We start from the raw sequence: 15,628 nt of genomic DNA, 5'->3' as shown, positions 1-15,628 counted from the left end.
TGTTTGTCTGTTTGTTTTTGCTGAATGCGGTTTTTGTATGTCCGTGGCCACCGACGCGATGCTCGACTCAGTCCCGCATTTGCAGCTCTGCTCAGTGGCCGCATTTGAATTCCGAACACACACTCAGTGGCGCACTCAGACGCACTGGCACGGCTACGCGCGCTCAGAGCTGTGGGCGTGCGTGTGGGCGTGCGTGTGCGCGGGTGTGTGTGTGCGTGTGTGTGAGTGCATCATGTTCTCTTGCTCCACTAGTGTAATTTTGTTGACACGCACACGCTCCTCTTCTTAAGTATTAGTGCATGGGTGGAAAACCTTAGGCCCGGGGGCCATACGTGACCCGCAGGAACGTTTGATCTGGTCTATCGTGCAACTTTTAAATCAAATAAAACCTTATAGGAGTCATTATAACAAGCCCACCAATTCAATATAATTTTATTAATTACCCCCGCACCCCCCACACACACACAATTTTGAATTTTGCTTTTATTCCACTTTGGTTTGATATGTGTAAATATTTCTCATGCTTGAAATTGTGCTTTGGATTGTGGATGGCTGGAAATATACAAATACTATGGCAGTCAAATGCAAGTCTAATGCTAATGATTTAAATTCTGCTTTGCATTATTACTATAACGCAGAGTAAGTCGTGGTGGTCCATTGAAATTCACTTATAAGACAAGCAACTTCATAGCAACCATGCGAGTTGCACAGTTTAAATTTGTTGCTGTTTAAACTTTGAAGATATAAGAACATTAATGTTCTTAACAACTCATTGAAGCCATTACACTCTTGACTTTATACATTTAAAATAACGGCCATGCAATTGTTTTGACACTTTCCCAAATTCATACATTTCTCAGAAATAACACCATCTTTTTTTGTACTGTTGCGTGTATGCAAAATGGCCACGACTCAGTAAATTGCTGCAAAATTTGTCATTTTTTTGTAGAGGAAAAATGATTATTTCAATAATGTTAGGTTATCTGTGTACCTGTGTTACCCCACCATTTGTTTAAATATTGCATACAATATTGTGCAAGTGTCATTACATATTGTCAGCGTCCTGTGAAAAACACATATGTCCAATTTATACTATTTTTAAAAAATGTTCACGCTAATGCGATGGATGTCTGTAACGCAGAAACCCCATTCCCGTGAAAATAAAAGAACTAAAAATAACGGACAAAATTGTTTTTCACAGGACAGCAACGATATGTGAACATGTCAATGTTTGTTTGTCTAAATGGACATTTTTTTTTTAGGCTGAGCAATGCATTTGTTTAAAATACCCTAAATGTATTTCTCTTTGTTTAAAGGTTAGTTTGACTATAAATTTCTGCTGGAGTGGCATTAAATTGAAGAAGAATTTTTGCAGAAGAATTTTTCTTAATGCTGATAGCTAAAAATATGGTCATAATATATGTTTACATCCAGGTGCAATTGGCTGTTATAATTTTTTTTATTTGTGCAAAAATCAATTAATTGCAGGATTGTCAACTTTAGTGAAATGAAACTGAAATTTAAAACAACATACAAAGTTCTACATTGCAACAAAGAAATGCTCATACAGTGCAAGAATTGAGGCATCCTGGGTGGAACAAATAAATGGCAGCGCTCCTCGATTATCTTTATTACTGCGCAGGATTTGCCGTCACATTTCACGTCATCTGTAAGACTGACATTAAACTTTCTATCAGGGATGGGCAACTCCGGTTCTCGAGGTCCTCCTGCACGTTTTCGATGGTTCAGGATTCTTGTCAGGCTACTGTAGAGTATCCTGATGAACTGAGTCATTTGAATCAGGCGTGTTGGAGGAGTGAAACATCGAAAACATGCAGAAGAGTTGCCCTCAAGGACCGGAATTGATTGCCCACTCCTGCTTTACATGTTTCAGTAGGTGCTGCTGATTTGGTTTACAATAGAGTTCAAATTTGTGTGAACAATAGTTTGTATAGACAGAAGTTATTGCAGTTAAAAGTAGTTTTCTTTCACGGGGGATATTTGAGGGAGGCATTTATATGTCTTAAGGGGATGATACACACTGCGACTAATTGGGGCACAACGTCCATTGAGAAAAATGTACAGTATATCAAGGCTTGTGTTTGCAGAGGGATTCACAAAATGGCCCAGCAGAGGAGAATTGTTATATAATAGCTTGAAAATAGTAAGAGGGATTGGAAGTGGTGGTGTTTTCAATTATTCATGGCGCCATTTTTAAGTGAATGGTATCAAAGTGTCCTCCTCAGGTTTTGATTTGGGCGCCTCTTAGGGCTGAACAATGAATCGAATTCAAATCGACATCGCAATGCAAATTCCAATTTGCATAGGCTGCAATTTGGTCACTCGATAGGCTTTATTTTTTTTTCCAAATATGTCTACTTTGTCCGTTTTATTTATTTATGTGGTTTCTAGAGAGGGTTAGTGCTTAAGAAATGCAGTCCATAAGTCTGCGTATCATTGTTTCATGAAACATCAAAAGTTGACGCGATAAAGCCGCAGATGTGTTTGCATTAGGATTCTAATCCAATTTATGACTTATTGACGTTTACACCAAACTTTTTTGGCAGAATTGTAGTGAACACTGAAAAGACTGCAGGTCAAATGTTTGGTAGGTTAACAAGTCCAATTGAAGAAGGCAATAATTAGGAATCGGACTCACACCCAAACTCTTTATTCACCATTCGCGCTAACATCAACAAGTGACGTTTGATTCGATTCCAATCACGTCATAGTACAACAAATGAAAAATCGAATTTTAGCAAAATGTTAGACGATAAATAAAGTGCATTTATAGTGTATAGCGCTTTATCTTCATCATACGTTTGCAAAGCCATATTCACATATCTCATTCAAATGTATCGGAGTGTCGCCTACACCGGCACGTTGCCGCAGCCTACTAACTATCAACCCAGGGAAAGCCTTTTATTTTTAGTTTCAAATAACTTAATAAGTCTCCAGGATCTTGAGCCATAGTCTGGCCGTTGATAGAACCCAGGACGCTTTTGTCTTTTTGGTGCAATTTTAAATCCTGTTGTGTCGTACTAGCCTCATGCTCATTAGCATTACGATAGATCGCTAGAATGGCGTGCAAGGCCAACATCGAGGTGTTGCTACACAGCCAAATATTCCCACACACTACAGACATCTGTGCCATTCCCACTCAACTACTTCAAGTTTGGTGGAACGTAGCATGCACGCATGCGCAGAGACGTGAGGGCCATCCAATCCTTGCTTTCGGATGACAGTACGCTACGAGCTGTTCTGACTCCTATCTGAAAATATTTGATTGGACGTTCGTGTTGAGGCAATTCGCAACTCAATTCGAGTCACCACCGATTTGTGCACAGCCTTAGTCAATAAACTTTAATTTTTTTATTCATTATCCAGTAGCCAAACCCATAAAACCAATATATATATATATAAGCTGATGCTTATAATTAATACAGATTCATTTATTGCTTTTGTTTGTTAAAAAATACACAGGAAGAGGACCTTGAAAAAAAAATAATGGCATATTAATTCACAATCACAATATATATGTATAAAGCTCTGACACCTGTCCAACTTGTGCTGGAGGTGCCGCTGAAAGTTATTTACTAAATTGCACAGACAGAGTTGCTCACTCCGCACGAGCACAACAACGGAATGGTCAGAGATGAGCAAAATGGTTCGCTTTGGTGGAAGATGCAGCCACAGCGGAAGTGCCTCGGGCGTCCGCGGGGAGATTTGGAATAGAAACCCCTTCACTGGTTTTTCACCTCCCATTCTCCCTCCCGCCTCCATCCTTTCCCTCCCACCGCTTTGACTGGATCCCTGGCTGTGACTCTGGGCTCAGCAGCCATGTAATCCACCTCTGCCTTGCTCTAAAGGCTCCTCTTACTTAAGAACTGGGCGTCCATGCGAGCATTCATGTGGAAAAAAACACTGCTTCGTACATCCGTGTGCGGAGCCCAACACAAAACTGTGCTCAAACATTGAATGGTGACTGACGTCACGCAGCCCCCTGTGGCCATGACAGAGAAATCGTCTTGCGAAAAGCCCGCCACATGTCTTTCGAATCTGACACGGCAACATTTCTGCGCAAACTTGCTCGCTGGAGCCGTGCAAATTACGTAACGGGTCACGATGTCCTCCTCCTCTCTTCACATGGAGGAGATCAGAGAAGCTGATGAGATTGAGCTCTTCGAAATCAATAATATCAGCGGCGCAAGCGTGATTGTGGGAATTGAAGTTGGTGACCTCCGCCCGGTGCTGGGCCGCTTTGATCTTCCTCATCGGGCTAGGATGCTTTTGACAAACAACACAAGGAGGGTGTGGATTTATCTCTTTTTTTTATGTCTCCGTGGTGGCCAGCTGATGAACTCATCTTGAGATGTGTCATCTTATTATCCAGATCCAAATACACATCAACCATGTTTTGTCGACAATCTAATGAGATCAAAACAAATAAACTTGTCAAGGGTGTTACCTGCAGTATCAGGGTTCTATTTTCGTCACCAATGCAAATCCTGAGTGGCGCATGCCGTATCTCTGCACAGAGGCGATTTCGAACTGATATTGTTAATCTCATGGTTGAGCGCAGGCCGGGCGGATCTGCAAATTGGAGGGCTGCGCCGATGAGGAAGTGATCACGGCCATCTTCAATCATGGCCAATCAAAGTGGCTTATTTCATTCCTTTTCAATGTGACGCACTAGAGTCTCTCTGGACATGACTGAAGCATATCTGCGCCATCGTTCGAGTGCCCCCTAATTGCAGTGTGACGTTCACTCCCATTCCAAAAACTTCTTAGGTTCATTACAGACTCCAAACTGTCCGTAGGTGTGAATGTGACTAAATGTTTGTTTGCGTTGTTGTAAAGGCAGATACTTGTGTTCTTACCTCAGTACCTAATAAAATGGCCAGTCACTATAAAGCAAATCAAACTATCACAGCAAAGGAATCTGACCTTAGAGCAGGAGTGGGCAAACGTTTTGATTGGCGGGCCACAATGGGTTCTAAAATTTGACAGAAGGGCCAGACCAGGAGCAGATGGATGAAGTGTTTTGGTGACCTCACCTCATCGCAGAAAAAAAAACATTTAATTTGAAATGAAAGTGGACAAAAGCATGACAACAATATTTATGTCTGAAAAACCACAGTATTTAGAAAATAAAACATTAACAAGCTTTACTCAAATAATTTTTTTCAAGTTTGGCGGGCCAGATTAAAACGTTTAACGGGCCGCATGTGGCCCCCGGGCCGTAGTTTGCCCACGCCTGCCCCTTAAAGTATTATTGGTTTCTTATTTGTTTCATAAGATGTCATAAACAACAGTAGGATGTCCGGTAGGAGGCATTAGATTTTTCACAAGTAGTTATTTTTGTCAAGAAGGTTTTTGTGTTGGATCTTGTGATATATTTTGTCAGCCAGTGAGTGCATGTTTTATCTTTCTCCTCATATTTGTACCCCCCACACAATTGCCGTCGCCATGTAGGCTTTCAACTTCCACATTTGTTTAAAAAGGTATATTTTCTGTTCTTACATCAAGTTTGAAGAGCTCACAACAAAAATGGCAAAATCAGAAATCAAATGAAATTACCTCGCGTTTAAAAGCAGGTCAACCAATCACGTTCCTTGGCTTCTCTAATTCATGCGTAGACGGGACTAACTCGCAGCGTTTCATCATGGCCTCACAACAAGCGTTTCATGATATGGGGATGAAGCAAAATGGAGGACATGTGAAAGTAGCTGTCGTTAGATCAGTGTTGGCCTGTCATCATAGCACTGAGCGGGTCTTGGTTGTGAACAGCTGCCCGCTCGTCTAATTAAAGATCCAAACGCCTCTGGTGAAGAATGAACTCAACATTTTGGTTGGGCTCATTGAAGGCGCTGAGGCGGCGGAGGTGCTGCTTGTTTTGGAGTGGAACAGGAATTTGTAATTGGGTTTGTTCTATAACCATGTTTCACATCTTAAAAAAACCCCCAACGAAATAGAATAACAAAATACAACTTAGGCCGTCCCCCCCCACCCCCCACAGGAGGCAAATGGTTGAGTCCTACCTGTCTATTTCTATCTGCAAAGCAAATACCCTGCTCACTCATAAATTTCATCAAACTTTATTTGTTATGGGGATTGATTTTCATTCTCCGAGTCAGGATGAAACTGTTACCCTGTCCAAGAGCCATAAATAGTTCAGTCCTTCCATTAAGTCATCCTCCATGAACGGAGAAGTGACTTGCAGACCCAATGATGAATAAACCAAAGCAAATCTGTTTGAGGAATTCAGGTTGGATCTTCACAGCGTAACTCAACTGACACAATGAAAATGCATGAAACTAAATATCCTCAGATTAGCTTCCGCTTCCGAATATGGATGAAAATTAGAGCGGTTTGTCATTGCAGTTAGCGGGGCAAAATTAGCATTTTGCGCCTCATCAAAACACATTGAATGACAAAACTGAGAATCACCTGCCGGGAGGTTCCTAAAAGCTGACCTGGGCTGGACGCACACACGTCGCTCATGTCACCAAGTCTGAGGTCGAGGCAAACTCAGTTCGCTACTTAGCAGCAGCAGCTAGCTTGCTCCTAAGTCGCTAATGCCGGGAAATAAGCTATACTTCTAACAAGTATCGTTCTCACAACGGGAATGGCATGGAATGATGGAGAAGCCGTGCTGATTGCTAAACTAACCCAAAACTGACACCGTAAGGTGGATTGGCCTATATATAATCAAAATATTTAGAACAGTAATGTTGTCTGTCAAAATACTCTTGAGATTTGATTTCAATTTTTGAATTCTGCACAATAAATATCTTCAAATTGACATTACAATTAAATGTAGCATTTAGTATTCGTTTCATTGCAAAATTTTTATAAAATAATTCAAAGTCCTTAATGAAACTTGCGTACATGTTTTTGGAATGTGGGAAGAATGCAACATGCCACACAGGAACGCTTGAGCCCCGATTTGAATCCTGAATAGCAGTAAAGCAAAATGTGCTAACCACTTGACCACCGTGCCACTACATGGAAATTGATTACTTCAAAAATGTGATAAATTTTTGGCTTTAAATCGGAAATGGGCACTTCAACCAGCAGTGTATTTCTTGCCTTCTTTACTCTTTTTGCTGTGTCATGGTTGTGATCCTCTGCCCCAAAATGCAAATGGAAGAGTCCTGTCCGTTTGTTTCTTCATGAACAGGGAAAAGTAACATGCTAACTAACAAACACAAAATATCCAATGTAGTCTATTTTATTTATTTATTTTTTGGTCTTCTGTGATGCACAGCGATGGCCCGTTGAGGCTCAAAGGTTTGCCGTGTTGCGGGCCAGTAAGAAAGTGCTGGTCAAGTCAGCAATGTGGTAGCCTGACATTACAAATGTGCTACTTGGAAAGGGAAGAGTCCTCCGAGTCTTAGGTGTGACCACACATCCGTGCTGGCAAACTGTGATATCATGGCCATAACACCACCCGTTCGCCGTGTATCCCTCCATGTTCCTCCCTCCTTCTCTCTCTCTCGCCATCACTCAGCCTCCTCAGTTAGCAACTGAAATTACATTTGCATATTGCACAGAAAAAAATGGACCACCTGTCAGACTTTGTGCAATGTGAGTTGGTAACCAAAAGAGAAGAATACTTACGTTAGCGGGATAAATGAGGTTTCTCTATCATAAATTGTGACCACACTATTCCGAATCTGAAGGAGATAATGAAGGTGAGACTGATAAAATAAACGACTGTACTTTTCTTCTTTGCTGTCAAACTCTCAAATGCAACATCGCCCCCTGGTGTCGGAAACGGTGACGGGTCGCATAATTCCCACCAAAATCACACCTGAGCATGAGAAATGCAGTGCGGCTTTTTAATACAAGCAATGCGTCCGTGTAGCATTTTCAGCTCGCAACATTCAGTGCCAGGCTGGAATTAGGCTGTCCCCCCCCCCTCATCCCCCCACACACACCTCATCCTGCTTGTTAATTACATGTAAAATACCTGAGCTCGCCTGCAATATAATACTCCTCTCTGAATGTTAATTAGCTGCCTGCGAATTAAAAGATTTAAGCAAACCAGCTGTGGTGGCTTCCACGACGGAGGAATTAGCGGGGCGTGAGCGTCGCCCTTAGAACCGTCATTACACTGACATTCGGAAGAGGACGTGACCGTCACATGACCGGGCATTAAAAACGTAACACGTTTCAGCACGTCTGCATGACGGACGCATTCTCTGTCTGGTGTTTGTGTGAAGTAACGACAATTTTGATCGTGTTTGTCCAAACTGATCCTGCTCCATTTTATTTTCAGCGTGTGGAAAATAAGCTTGTTATTTTTATTCAGTGTTGCCATGACAACACAATCTCTTTCTCTCTCTCTCTTTTTCTGCTGAATCCGAGGAAGTCAAGGGAAGAAAACATCTTTCTAATATTTATATTCTAGAAGACGGGTATACACAGTTTTATTTCCTGCATTCTTTTTACGTGTATTAGTTTACACGTTCTCTGAGAATGCCGACTTTCACCGGCTTACCCGTTAGCCAATGTAAAATTTTATTCTGCTTCTGGCTTTACTGAAGTTATGACCTGATTGGCATTTGACCTTGAGATGTAGGCTAAATGGCATTTGCATCACATCTGGACAATGGCGGCCGGTCAATAGAGAGCGCTAGGGAGCCACGCTACCATTCAGCTGAGTCACCATGAAGACAAATAATAAAAATGAATTTCACAAATTAGAATAATACAATTACAACACATTTTATGAATATTTGTATTTTGTTGCACAGGAGAGTAAATGGCGTACAGTTAATGATGAAGAAAATGAAATCATTTATATCTGGCGTCTGATTTTATGATGCAACTTCCAGTTTTAGGGCGCAAAGACCATTGACATATCGGTGCAATATAAAAGATATTTCCTCCGTAGGGTGTTGAATTCCAGCGCATGTTTGTAGCTTCGACCTAGCATATGCATAGAAGTATAGCCTAGCATATACATAGCACCTTTTGTTCAAAATGAATGGTCATCTTTTTATGAACTCATTCACTGCCAGCCCAGGTCAGATAAATTTACTTTTTGCCGTCTAAATCCATCAATGGCAGTGAATGAGATAATTAGTAATTGTTGAGTGACTGAAATTTTTAATGTCTTCATTTTGTAATTCCGATCATCTTAGAACATGATCGGTTTCTGAATTCTTAATAAAGATAAGCGTTTACACCATGTGTATATGAATCAACCAAACAAGTTTGTCTTCGGAATTCCCACGCTAGCTTATTGCTTAAACATAATGGAAAACGCCAAAGGATCGGCTAACGAGTAGCATTGATATTTGCGTTGTTACAGCCCTTTAAAGTTGGATGTTTGAAAACAAACGAAGCAACACATGTAGACAGGAATATATTCTTTATCCTCTGCGAAAAGCAATTATTTTTGGGGGCTTACTGAGCACAGAGTTGAAGCATTAAAATATAATGTACAAAGTTTCCTTTATAATCAATTTATTTTATGATTTATATATTTTTATAAAGAACAATATTATAGAATATTTATTTTATTTTCTATTTATTAACTCAGTTTCTATTATTAATGGGAAGCTGAGCTACGTGCAGATGATGCCGATTTCTTCATGCCTACGTACAGAATCAACACATTAATCTTTGCAATGATCACCGGTTTACTTTGATTTCCTAACTATCCGTCATTGTTATTGGCATAAATGATGCCTTAATTACAAAAAGTAGCTTATTTTGTGCCTTTTTGACTGCTCCATTGACTCCACTGAGCTCTCCAGCCAGCTTTAAGATACGAATGGCAGCTGCAGGACAAAGTCATTAGTTATGCTAAGTGGACGCGCAGATTAATATGGTCAGAAGCATAATTATAGCAAAAGAACAACACTTAATCCCGGGCTTTCTTCCATGCAAACTGGGCTTTTCCGCTTTATATTTAATCCATAGAGACTGGCCTTGTTTGTAAATACTAAGTACTGTATGTTTGTGACGCATGACATGAGCCATTACCGCATTCCTGATTGTCAAACCTGTATATGATTATATTATTCATCCATCCATTTTCTGAACTGCTTATCCTCATTAGGGGCATGGGGGATCTGTCCCAGATGAATTTGGGGGTGAGGCGGGGTACACCCTGGATTGGTCGCCAGTCACTCACGGGGCACACAGATATAGATCAGTGTTTGCCAACTTTGATAAAACCAAGGCACATATTTCACATTAAAAAACAATTAATGGCATGCAATTTATAAGAATGAGTCACAAAAAGTGGATACATTGATTATGTACCTTCTGTCGTCTAGTTTAAAAGCATTTGATTGTTCTGCCTCTTACTATACGTGTTTGGCATAGGTCAATTAACCAAGCTTTTTTTTTTTTTTTAATATGGATTTTTCTTTTTTGTCCAACTAAAAAAAAAATGTCATTGGATAATTTCCCACAACATACCTTATGATCCCTCTCTAATCTGCCGCAGCACACTGGTTAGAATTTTGAGATCAAACAATTCAGTCCAGTTCGATTGAGTGTGATTAGGATTTGATTTGAAGGCGGAAGCTTTTTTCACGTTTATATCCACAAACATGTAAAATCTCAGGTTAATTATATTTAAAGAAACAACAAATCAGCAATCATTTTTGTGTCTGTGTGCATTATTCATAAAATTTGGTTCGATGCGCAGGTCGATATATGAGGTCCAATACAATTCAAAGTTGTAACGATTTTGAAATGTAACGATTTCATGAGGATTACCCATTTTCCAATTCAAATCGGTTTTCGTGACGCCCCTACTCAAAAGTTTACTCACATTTTTCCTGGAATACTCAATAAAAAAAGAAAAGAAAAGAAATCCCAGTATTTCCTGTCATATCCTAAACATAGTGACCACAATGAAAAAGCATAAATATTCAACAAAATTTTAATTTGTCAATTTCTCCTGTGAAAATAAAAGAATGCATTTTTTTTTCAAGATTATTCCGTGGAAAAGGAAAAAAAAAAAAACAGCTGGTTGAAATTGACCCTACTGTTCAGTCTTGGAGGCTGATGCAGGGACAAAAAGCTGTTGGTGCTTGTTCGTCAGACATCTCCATTAAAGGCCTTTAATGTGTTGATGACTTCCTTAATGATTCTGTCAGGCACTTTCTGCACTGAAGCTAAGTGGCTGAAAAACAGCTCGTTGACTGCAAACGCCAAAGAATCATACGAGCATCATCGGGTCCCTCGGGGTTTGGGGAAGGGTGGAAGGCGGGAAATCGTTCAGATTGCCGTTTCAGCCCTTGCATTTAATTCTGCATGTAAGCAAATGCAGCGAGCGCAGTTGAACGAATGCATTAGGACTGGCTGATGTGCAGTTTCATAGCATCATCAACGGCAGTTGGTACGCTAACATGAGGACGCCAAAAAGTGTTCATTTATTTTGGTACATGTCCCAAAGGGTTCGATTTACATAGACAGTGCACCTGCGGTGTTGCACAAATGCTAGTGGATCCTGATTTTCGGATTTTCTGAAATGCACTCGGCAGAGGGAGAATTTGATGGCAGAAAGTATAAACCTAAGCCTGCTCAGACTGTGTAAATACTAGCGCAACTAGGCTATCGTGATTTTGTTGAATTTGATTGAGGCACAGGCAGACACAATCTGAGCTCTGAGGTCACAGATGGAATCAAACCCTATGAGTTATTGTTTTGAATTTTTTAGATCATGACCGATTAGGGACGGGGATTGTTCTCCAATTATGTCAAGACTCTAGCGCATGGTTATCTTGCCGAATTTAAAGTCAAGCCACTTTGATTGCTAATAGTGGAAGACAGCTGTGACCACTTCCACAGCAGTGCAGCTCTTCCTCTCGCAGATCCGCCAGCCTGTCCTCGTCCGCGAAATTACAAACATTGAGTCTGAACCAGGGTTATGTTAGTTTGGATTTTTCATTTGAGTTCAGTTTTAGTTTCGTTTTCACATTTCAATTCAGTTAGTTTAAATTATTTTTAGATCAGGTTTGTTAATTTTTATTTTGGGGAAAATGCTTCTTTTTTTAGTTTAGTTTTCATTAGTTTTAGTATTAGTTTTAGTTTTTTTTAATTAAACATCTATAGAGTAGCTAGTGAGTTAAATATAAAAGAAAATGTCACCAAGTTAACTCCAATATCAAACAACTCTTTTCTGAAGCTACAGATGTACAGCAATACAAAAAAATGAAAACAAATTAGATCAACCCTCAAAAATTACAAAGGACATTTTTGCCATAATTATTGTTTTAGACAGTTTTATAAGCCTACGATGTATTTTCAGTTTGTTTCCTTTTTATTTCATTAACAATTTTTATTTTTTTTTAAATTTTAGTTCTAGTTTTATCGTTAGTTTTAGATTAACTTTGACCCCGTCACCCTTGTGAGGAGAAGCAGAATTGATCGTGGATGGTTGGATGGATTTGGATCTAACCTGCCTCTGCGTGGAGATGAACACAAAAATAGAGGCCCTAAGCCATCTCAGGTGAAAGATATTTCCGTTTGGAATGTGATAAAGATAAAGTTTTAACCGTTTCGTCCCTGTTGTACAGAAAAACAAGGTGTTTTGCTTGATACTACAGAGCGGGACGCAGTTCCGTCATGAAGTGAACGCTTCATAAGGGGAGCCTTCAAATCCGTGCAACATAAATGCGTGTTCATTGGCACTTCCCTGCCGTATCGGCTGTGACGGCTGATGTAGTCGTAATGGAGGTCTTGTAACAACAGTCGCCTGTCAGATTTCTCGGCGAAACACAAACATAGTCGTTGTCAATCTGTCAGATTCCTAATGGGGGGTTGTTAGCCCCACAAACACGACTGCGGCGCCGCTGTCGCTGTGCAACCAGCCTTGATACATTCCAAACCGGCTGCGCCCTCTGTGAATCCTCACTGCATTTATGCATTCGGGGTGTTGTCATGCTTCTTTTTTTATTCAATGCTCTCCACTCCACAAGATGTCTCCCTCACTGGTGCTCACTGAGCCGTCTGCGGCACGTTAATGGAGTTTGTGACAAGGAGAGTGAAGGTCGCTCGTCGTGCTCGCACTCCTACACGGGATCTCTGTGATCTGCAGCGTTTTTGGGATGCTGCGTGCTGCATCGCCTTTCTCACCTGCCTCGTCCCCCAGCACCGTCCGTCTCTACTCCATCTTCTATGCGGACACTCGGCTCTGAATACATTAAACTCCATAGAGTAACTTTGACTATATTTAGTTGAAGAAAGACGTAGCTGGGCCTTCTACTAGGTTGTGTTTTGCTGAATTTTGTTTATGTTTTATTCATTATTTTATTCTATTTTTATTATGAGCACAAACTCTCTCCATTTTGCATTGTACTTTGCCGCATATTATGACGAGACGAGCACATTTTTAAATTGTAAGAGGACAAGGCTAACTAAATAATATCAAGTACATTGTATTGCGCAGAAGAATAAAAAAAAATGAAATATAAAAGAAGAAAAAACAGAACTGTTCAATATTAAACACTACAATATAGCAAGTTTGAAAAAAAAAATATTCAATGTATTTTACTTTGTGATATGGATCCCTCAGGGTCTAAAATAAAGAATAAAGTATTACAAGGCACACAAGTTAAAAGGTGGCCTAATTGTGAGGACGTCTGCCGCACGGTTTTGAGGTTGGTGGTTTACATCTCAGCTCAGGCTTTCAGTTTCCTTCCACATTCCCAAAGCACGCATATCTACTTCACTGAAAACTCAAAAGGTCTGCGTGTGAATTAGAGCTGATTAATCAAATTTAATAGAATTTTCACACACACACTGTATATGTATCTTTCATTTATTTGTTGATAGTGTCTAGATCAAGGATGGGCAAAATTTTTGATTGGTGGGCCACAATGGGTTCTAAAATTTGACAGAGGGGCCGGCCCAGGTGCAGATGGATGGAGTGTTTTGGTAACCTCACCTCATTGGAGAAAAAAAAAATACATTTAATTTTAAATGAAAATGAACAAAAGTATTACAACAAAATATCTGTTTGACACACCAGAGTATTTAGAAAATACAACAGTAACAAGGTTTATTCATTTCAATTTTTTTTCTAGCTTGGCGGGCCGAATTAAAATGTTTAACGGGCCGCACGTGGCCCCCGCGCCGTTGTTTGCCCACGCCTGGTCTGGATGGACTAAATGCTTAAGAAGTGCAGTCCACATGCTTATGTCATTGTTTCATAAAACATGAAAAGTTGAGGTGATAAAGTCACAGATTTTACATTATTGTGATAACCTGATTTATGACTTACTGACTTGTTTATGCCATACTTGTTGTCTTATGAATTTATGGTTCACTTGCCTTTATTCTAGCATAAACCGAACCTATAAAAGCAAAACATTTAGGTATGATGGATTTGAAATGGTTTATTGTGATACAGATGAATGTATATTGCTTGTTTACTTCAAAAAACCCAAGATGACATATAGCCACATATGAAGTGAAATTATTTCAAATGAATCATTAATAACTAAAATGGAGGAAGCGTTATACGTTAAAGACGCATTAAAGGCTATCAGTAGCGAGATCTGCCCAGTAGTGTGCGTGTGAAGGCGCCATCTGCAAACTCGTAATTGCACTCGCAACGTCACAGCACGGCCAGAGGGCCGCATGCAGGTGTTCGCGAGGCCAACATAGCCACATACGTACACAACAACACACACACTTAACTGACCATGAATGAAAACAAGACATAGACGCCTTGACAGAATTTATGATGCCTTTTTGCTTATTTCCAAAGACATTTTCGTTTAATAATATGCTGCCGTTGCTTGCTGCTTTAAGTCGAGAAACGATGTTTATTTGACATGTCTGTTTATCTGTCCGAGAATTTTCTCTTGTCCTCATTAGGGTTGCGGGCGTGCTTGAGGGGCGGCCTTTTAATTTTTTCATTATCGTTGGGTTTTATTTTGCTTTTTTTACTTTTGTTGTTCAGTTCAGATATTTTGAATACGTTTTTAGAGCAGGTTATTAGTTTTTTTTTTTTGTAATGCTTCATGTTGGTTACATTTTTATTAGTTTTAGTATTAGTTTTTTTTTAATGTATTGACTTTTTGACAAGTAGAAGATGGAAAAAAATCACGTTCAAACCTATTTGCTAATACATTTAAACATTCTTGCAAATACGTTTAAACATATTAGTGAATCGTTAGCTTTATGGGGAAAAACAGTACATTCAAAGATTTATATGTTTAAACATATTTGCAAGTAGGTTCAAATGTATTTGCTAGTCCAAAATTTTGCCACATTTGCAGTTCTACGCTCCCTTCTACAGACGTGCAGTAATACGGAAATATGTTTAAAATTAACCCTGAAGGTTTATGTGACAAAGAAGAAAACGAAGGGCATTATAATTAGATTTAAACCATCATGCAGCACATTTTTGGAATGTTAAAATGAAGATTTTAATGAGTGTTTTTCTTATGGTTTCTTTATTCACTCACCCCTAATTGATTTTTTATTTTTATATATTTTTAAATATCGATGGGCCATAGTTTTAAACATACTTAAATAACCAATAATAAAATTGGTTGAATGCAATAAAGGATACTAGATTTAAATAATGGGACAATAAATGATGTTATATTTTTTATTTTAATAGTTTAGATATAAACCATTTTCCATA

At 39.5% G+C, this 15,628-nt stretch overlaps 1 protein-coding gene across 2 annotated transcripts in view; it reads left to right on the top strand.

The window, feature by feature from the left end:
* Positions 1-15,628, top strand: part of gabrb2a (gamma-aminobutyric acid type A receptor subunit beta2a) — a 38,574-nt gene that overhangs the window by 851 nt on the left and 22,095 nt on the right. The window lies entirely within an intron of this gene.

The sequence above is a fragment of the Idiotropiscis lumnitzeri genome, chromosome 4 (assembly GCF_059441095.1).
Source record: "Idiotropiscis lumnitzeri isolate Australia: NSW breed Sydney's pygmy pipehorse chromosome 4, RoL_Ilum_1.0, whole genome shotgun sequence".
Lineage (NCBI taxonomy): Eukaryota > Metazoa > Chordata > Actinopteri > Syngnathiformes > Syngnathidae > Idiotropiscis > Idiotropiscis lumnitzeri.
This window is presented reverse-complemented; position numbering and strand designations above follow the sequence as displayed.